Source organism: Lutra lutra, chromosome 3 (assembly GCF_902655055.1).
Source record: "Lutra lutra chromosome 3, mLutLut1.2, whole genome shotgun sequence".
In the NCBI taxonomy this organism is placed as follows: Eukaryota; Metazoa; Chordata; class Mammalia; order Carnivora; family Mustelidae; genus Lutra; species Lutra lutra.
Window position 1 is genome coordinate 114,689,469 of NC_062280.1, and position 7,894 is coordinate 114,697,362.

The following is a 7,894-nucleotide window of genomic DNA, read 5'->3' on the forward strand; positions in this document are numbered from 1 at the left end:
ACATGACATTATAAATTTGTCAAAATCTATGACTATATAACTATAAAACACAAATGGATGATGGGGATTAAGAAGTGTACTTGCAATGGGCATCAGGTGTTGTATAAAAGTATTGAATCACTATATGGTGTACCTGAAACTAATATAACACTGTATGTTAATTAGCTGGAATTCAAATAAAAGAGTCAAAAATAAAACACAAAGAGTGAAACTTAATGTAAACTATAGACCTAAGGTAATAATAATATATCACTATTCTGTTTACCAATTGTAAGAAATGTACTCTACTAATACAAGGTATTAATAATGGTGGAAACTGAGGGAGAAAGGATATACAGGAGCTCAGTAAACAAACAAATAAGCAAACAAAAAACCTGATCATTTTGCTGTATTTTTTGCTGTATTTTTGCTGTAAACCTCAAATTGTTCTTAAAGAAATTAAGTCTATTACTATCACTAATGATAGTCCTATTTCATAATTCTTGCATTCAGATAGAAATGTTGATGTTTTCCCACTGTATTATTCTATCATTATTTTCTTTGCTCAAGTTTCATTAACTGTAAGAAGATACATTTGAGGAAAGATATGTTGATTTTGCTTTTCTTGCACTCTCCCCAATACCTATTAAAAATCCTGAGGAGATGGGGCGCCTGGGTGGCTCAGTGGGTTAAGCCGCTGCCTTCGGCTCAGGTCATGATCTCAGGGTCCTGGGATCGAGCCCCGCATCGGGCTCTCTGCTCAGCAGGGAGCCTGCTCCCTCCTCTCTCTTCACCTGCCTCTCTCTCTACTTGTGATCTCTCTCTGTCAAATAAATAAATAAAATCTTAAAAAAAAAAAATCCTGAGGAGCTGACTGCATTGAGTTAAGACCTAAGCCATAATTTAACAATAATGAAAATTTGAAATAATCTCATATTCTCTTGGATACAAATGCATTTTAACCTTACGGTGGATGAAACTTTTGAGTTATCCAATATCCAGTGAACATTTATTCCAGCTCATTGAAGTTGAATATCCAGAGAACTCACTGAATTAATTTGTGTTGGAATGATATTTTTAAGAGAGCCCATTGTAAATTCTAAGTCATAAGGATTATCTTGGCACTTCAGACAAGAAAATTGAATAATATTGTGAATGCAGCATTTAATTCCTTAAAGGATAAGCAGAATGCCTTTGTCTTCTTATGTTTCCTGTGTATCAGCATACTATAGGGGATTCTTAAATAAACCATATTCAGGAACAGGACAGAGATCACTAGACCTGAAGGTACCTTCAGAGGTCATTTACTTTATCTTCCACATTTCCATTGTTATTAAAATCACCAATGCTTATTAAATATAGACCATGACATTGTACACCTTTCTTGTGGTTGAGAGAATCACATGACTAATGTTTAGCCAATGGGTTATGAAAAAATGTAATATGGGGTACCTCTAGGTTTGACCTGTTAAATATATATATATATATATATATATATATATATATATAGAGAGAGAGAGAGAGAGAGAGAGAGAGAGAGGAGAGAGAATACTATATAGAATCTAGGATTTTTCTATCATATTTCTCAAAATTCATCCAGCCTCCACCCACTGCCTGTTTCCAAAACCACTTCCACCATTTTGAGAGTTAAAGAAGTGGAGGGAGTGTCAAATACCAGAAATATCAAAGGCAGGAAACTACGAAGGTCTTAAACGTTTCCAAGGACAGTCTACTGTCTCATTCCATTCGATGGAATGTCCACCAGGAAGCAGGTGATTGGGCAAAAACATCGTGGAGAACTGGGAAAGCTCTGGTAAGGTATTTATAGCCTCTTCTGCAGGCAATGAGGGGACACCAGAAACCTTCCCAAGTCTAATAAGAAGGCAATTTTGAACAGATCAAGAAAAAAGAAAAGAAAAAGATTTTGAGACAATCCAAATGAAGAACATGTAAAATTTCTGAGTTTAACAGGCCAAGAGGCAGAGTGACATAACAGAAGAATAATAAATTCTGGGTTTAAACTCAGCATCTATGGGTTCAGTGAGTTGACACCAACTCCTTAATGCTTCTGAGATCCATTGTATATTTCTGTTACAATGGGACATATCTAAATTGGAGACTCTGGCTTTCATAACAGGAATAAACTGCTAGGTCTGTATGCATAAGAGCAGAGATAGGACAAATCAGCCATAAGAAAAAGAACAGCCACCAGGCAAATAAAACTCAATTAAAGAGTAGCTGCTTAATGTAGTGTATAGGTCAAATCTCAATTTACCACCTTGACTTAAAAATGAAGGGTTTAATAACATGTGTAGAACCCCTTGTGCACCATTCAAGTCATCTTAGTCTTATTGTACCCCAGCCACTCCAACAATGACTAGGGGTGTGCAGCTTAGAGCAGCTTCACAAAGATGCCACCTTAGCCGTAACCTCTGTTTTGGACCTCTCCCTTCCTGTCTTGGGAGTTTCTGGTGTCACATCTTCCCAGCTGAGGGCATATGTGCATCTCATTCTTGGTGCTTGCACAAACCGGAGATGCCACATTGGGCCACACCCTTCCTCGAAAGGGGTCAAGAGCTGAAAAAGAAATATTTCCTTGGGATCCTGTACTAATAATCATCAATCCCATATCCATCTTTGTCTTGCCTTTCTTTTCTTCTTGAGACACTCCCCTACCTCCTCTTTTCCCACTTCTGACCTCTAGGATCATGTTCTAAATAACCTGCCTGCATGCAAGACTGCATTTATAGCCCCTGTCGTCCTGAGAAACCAAGCTAGGAAAACAGGAGGCAAGCTGATCCTTGAACAAAATGGGGATCAAGAGTGCTGATCAGTGGAAAATCCACCTGTAACTTTTGACTCCCCTGAAACTTAATTACTAATAGTCTATGGTTGATCAGAGAAGCCTTAATGATAACACAGATAATTAACACATATTTTATGTTTTATATACATAATGTTTAATACACACTGCGTGTATTCTTACAATAAAGTAAGCTAGAGAGAAAGATGTTTTTAAGAAAATGATAAGGAGAGGGGGAGACAAGATGGCATGGAAGTAGGAGGAGATGAAAAGGCATCTTTATCTTAGGCTTTAATTTAGGCTGATTATCTACCAAAGAACTCCGATCACCCATGAAATCAGACTGAGATCAGAATTATACATGTCTGGATCTCTACGGGGGCAGATGATGCCAGTGGGCAGATAAAGCAGAGTGGGAACATCACACTGATATCAGAAGATAAACAAAAGGGGGAGGGAGCCACCAGAGGCGACCCATTGGAAAGTAATACCCCAATACGAGAGTGCCCTGCTTCTGGGGACCAGCATTAACTTGGAGTCTGTTTGAAAGCACTCAAAAAGAGCAAAGGGTCACAGGGGGAAATTGTGGGAATTGGGGTGGTTAGGTAGAGGAGCTTAAGTCCTGAGACCCAGGACAGCCACCCCTGGTGCTGAGCCAGAGAGAGTGTGGCAGAGAAACCAGGTCTTGGTCCTTGAGCCGCCAGTGTGCCTGAGAGTGCGTGGAGTCCCATGAGGGGCTGGGAGCCTCACCAGCTGGCAGAAGCATAGCCTTTTTGTGCTCTCCACGTGCGCTGGGCTGAGACATGCGCGCCCCATACCCTCCCCTGAGAGAGGTGCATGCAAGCCCTGCGCTCTCGGACCTGGAAAGACCAGGCACTCCCAGCCCAGGCCAGAGGGAAAATCTCAGTGTGTGATCACTGCTTGGAACCTCTCTGGTGGCCTGGAGCTGCCCAGACAGCCACTGCTGTTGTGGTTTTGGGTACAAGCAGGAGTTCCTGTGTTCCCAGGGACTGTGACTTGGAACGTGCTCTGCCAGCGGCCTAGGGGGAATTTATGTGCTCCACAGCACCTAGAGGGGAACAGACTTAGGTTTCTCTCTGAGAGGGAGGTAAGGGTGCAGTTTGCTTTCCTCTAAACATCCAAAAAACATCAAAAGCTGTCAAGGCGAGAGAAAAAAACAAAACAAACAAACAAACAAAAAAACCAAACAAACATAAAAACATCCAGAGAACAAAAGCATGAAAAAACGGTTTCCTCAGAGCCCACCCCCTTGAGGGGGGGATGGGAGGACTTAACTCAGGGAACATTGCATGAGAACCCACGTGGCAGGCCCTTCCCCCAGAAAACCAACCAGGAAAAAAAAAAAAAAAGAAAAAAGAAAAAAAAAAGATGACAAGAGAACAAACATCACTACTTCATAGATACAACTTTTATTTTTAATTAGTTCCCACTATTCCGGGTCATTTTTTAAATATAGATAATATTTTTAACCTATTTACCATCATAGTGAGATGTCCAGTACATCAAATTCCATAATAATTTTTAACCTGAAATTTTTGATACATATACCCACGTTTTACTTTTGCTTTTCTATTCTTTAATTTTTCAAAAATTTATTTTAGTTTAGTTCAGTTTATTCTTTTTTAATTTTTATTTTTTTTAATATTCATATAGAGTTAAACTACAAGGTAATCCCCTTTCCCCAGTCAATGCTACCCCTATAGGTAAACCAATTTTTCATCCCCCTTCATCTTAGGAAAATTGAGTCCTTTAACAAAGATATCAAGATACATCCAGGAAGAATCAAAATAACCTTCCTCACCCACATTGAGAATTTATAACCACTCTCCCATCTTTTTCTTCCACCAGTGTTTCTGTGTATTTGTGTTTGTCCTGATAGTATATAAATCTTATACTTGGGATTCTTTTTGACGAGGGTTTTTTTTTTTTTCCCTATATATATGTATGTATGTATATATATCCCCCCCCCCCAGTCTTTTACTTTTATCAGTCTTTTTGTTTGTCTGATTTTGTTTGTATATGTCATTAATCTTAGCTTGGGGCCCATTTGGGCTGAGTCTTCTCTTTTATCTTCTTTTTTTTCTGTCTCTCTTTCTCTCACGTGTATTTTTTTTCTTTTTCTTTTCTTTTTTCTCTCTTTCTTTTTTCTTTCCTTTGCCTAGGGACTCCTGATTGCTCAGAAGCATTCCATGGTGCACTTTGACTGCACCATGGTTGATATATCCAGCTACATCCTTCAGCCATCTCTCACCAAAATGACTAAGAGGAGGAATGACCAACAGAAGAAAAATACAGAGGATGGGCCTTCTGCAACAGAGCTAATGGCTATCAACATAGATAATATGTTGGAAAGGGAATTCAGGCTAACAATTAAACCAGGCAATAGCTAGGTTGGAGAAAGCCATGGAACACCAAACAGAATTGATTAGGGCAGAAATGAAAGCCACCAGGAATGATATTCACAATGTTAGGACAGAACTGAAAGCCACGAGGGATGAGGTTCATAATTCTCTCAATGAGTTCCAATCTAATCCAAATTCTCTAAAAGCTAAGGTAACTGAGACAGAAGATAGAATTAGTGATCTGGAGGACAAACAGATAGAGAGAAAGGATCAGGAAGAAGCCTGGAACAAACAGCTTAGAAGCCACGGAAACAGAATCAGGGAAATAAATGATGCCATGAAACGTTCCAATGTCAGAATAATTGGAATCCCTGAAGGGGAGGAGAAATAAAGAAGACTAGAAGATATAGTGGAACAAGTTCTCCATGAAAAGTTTCCCAATCTCACGAATGGAACGAGTGTTCATGTACTAGAGGCAGAACGGTCTACCCCCAAGATTATAGATTCTCAAAAGTCCTCGAGACACCTAATAGCAAGAATGAAGAATTATAATTCTAGGCAGACCCTCTTGAAGGACAAAGAAGCTCCTTACGTACAGAGGAAAGCTCATCAGAATAACGTCATACCGACCTATCCACAGAAACCAGACAAGCCAGAAAGGGCTGGCAAGGTACATTCAGGGCACGAAATGAGAAGAACATGCAGCCAAGAATACTTTATCCAGCAAGACTGACATTCAAAATGGATGGAGAGATAAAGAGTTTCCAAGACCAGCAAGGCTTAAAAGAGTATGCAACCACCAAGATCACACTGCAAGAAATATTAAGGGGGGGTTCTATAAAAGAGGAAAAATCCTAAGAATAGCATTGAACAGAAATATAGAGACAATCTACAGAAAGAAAGACGTCAAAGGTAACATGATGTCAATAAAAATGTATCTATCAATAATTACTCTCAATGTGAATGGCCTAAATGCACCCATAAAAACACACAGGGTTGCAGATAGGATAAAACGACAGGACAATCCATATGTTGTCCATAACAGACCCATTTTGAACCTAAGGATACACCCAGACTGAAAGTGAAGGGATGGAGAAGCATCTTTCCTGTGAATGGGCCTCAAAAGAAGGCCAGGGTACTGATTCTCATATCAGATAAATTAGATTTTAAACTAAAGGCTGTAGTTAGAGATACAGAAGAACACTACATCATTCTTAAAGGGACTATCCACCAAGATGATCTAACAATTGTAAATATCTATGCCCCCAATATGGGAGCAACCAATTACATAAGAAAACTATTAATCAAGATAAAGAGTCATATTGATATGAATACATTAATAGTAGGAGATCTTAACACACCACTCTCAGTAATAGACACATCATCCAAGCAGAAAATCCATAAAGAAAAAAGAGCATCAAAGGACACATTGGAACAGATGGACCTCATAGATATATACAGAACATTCCACCCTAAAACATCAAAATATTCATTCTTCTCAAGTGCACATGGGACCTTCTCCAGAATAGACCACATACTGGGTCACAAATCAGGACTCAACAGATACCAAAAGACTGAGATTATTCCCTGCATATTCTCAGATCACAATGCTTTGAAACTGGAGCTCAATCACAAGGAAAAGTTCGGAAGGAACTCAAACGCCTGGAAGCTAAAGACCACCTTGCTTAAGAATGCTTGGGCCAACCAGGAGATCAAAGAAGAATTGAAACAATTCATGGAAACCAATGAGAATGAAGACACTTTGGTCCAAAACCTACAGGATACAGCAAAGGTGGTCCTAAGGGGGAAATACATAGCCATCCAAGCCTCCCTCAAAGAAGTGGAAAAATCCAGAATACACCAGGTTGTCTCTACACCTTAAAGAACTGGAGAATCAATAACAAATCAAACCAACTCCACACATAAGAAGGGAAATAATCAAGATAAGAGCAGAGATCAATGAGATAGAAACCAGAGATTCTGGAGAACATATCAATGAAACCAGAAGCTGGTTTTTTGAAAGAATCAATAAGATTGATAAACCATTGGCCACACTAATCCAAAAGAAAAGACAGAACGCCCAAATTAATAAAATTATGAATGAAAGGGGAGAGATCACAACTAACACCAAGAAAGTAGAAACAATCATCAGAAGTTATTATCAACAGTTATATGCCAATAAGTTAAGCAACCTAGATGAAATGGATGCATTCACGGAAACCTATAAACTCCCAAAATTGCACCATGAAGAAATTGACAACCCGAATAGACTGATATCTAGTAACGAGATTGAAGCAGTGATTAAAAACCTCCCAAAACACAAGAGCCCAGGACCTGACAGATTCCCTGGGTAATTCTACCAAACTTTCATAGAAGAAATAACACCTATTCTCCTGAAGCTGTTTCAAAAAGTTGAAGCAGAAGGAAAACTTCCAGACTCTTTTTATGAAGCCAGCATTACCCTGATCCCCAAACCAGGCAAAGACCCTACCAAAGGGGCTCCTGGGTGGCTCAGTGGGTTAAGCCTCTGCCTTCGGGTCAGGTCATGATCTCAGGGTACTGGGATCGAGTCCCGCCTCGGGCTCTCTGCTCAGTAGGGAGCCTGCTTCCTCCTCTCTCTCTCCCTCTGCCTGTCTCTGCCTACTTGTGATTTCTGTCTGTCAAATAAATAAATACAATCTTTAAAAAAATAAAAGACCCTACCAAAAAGGAGAATTTCAGACCAATATCACTGATGAATATGGATGCT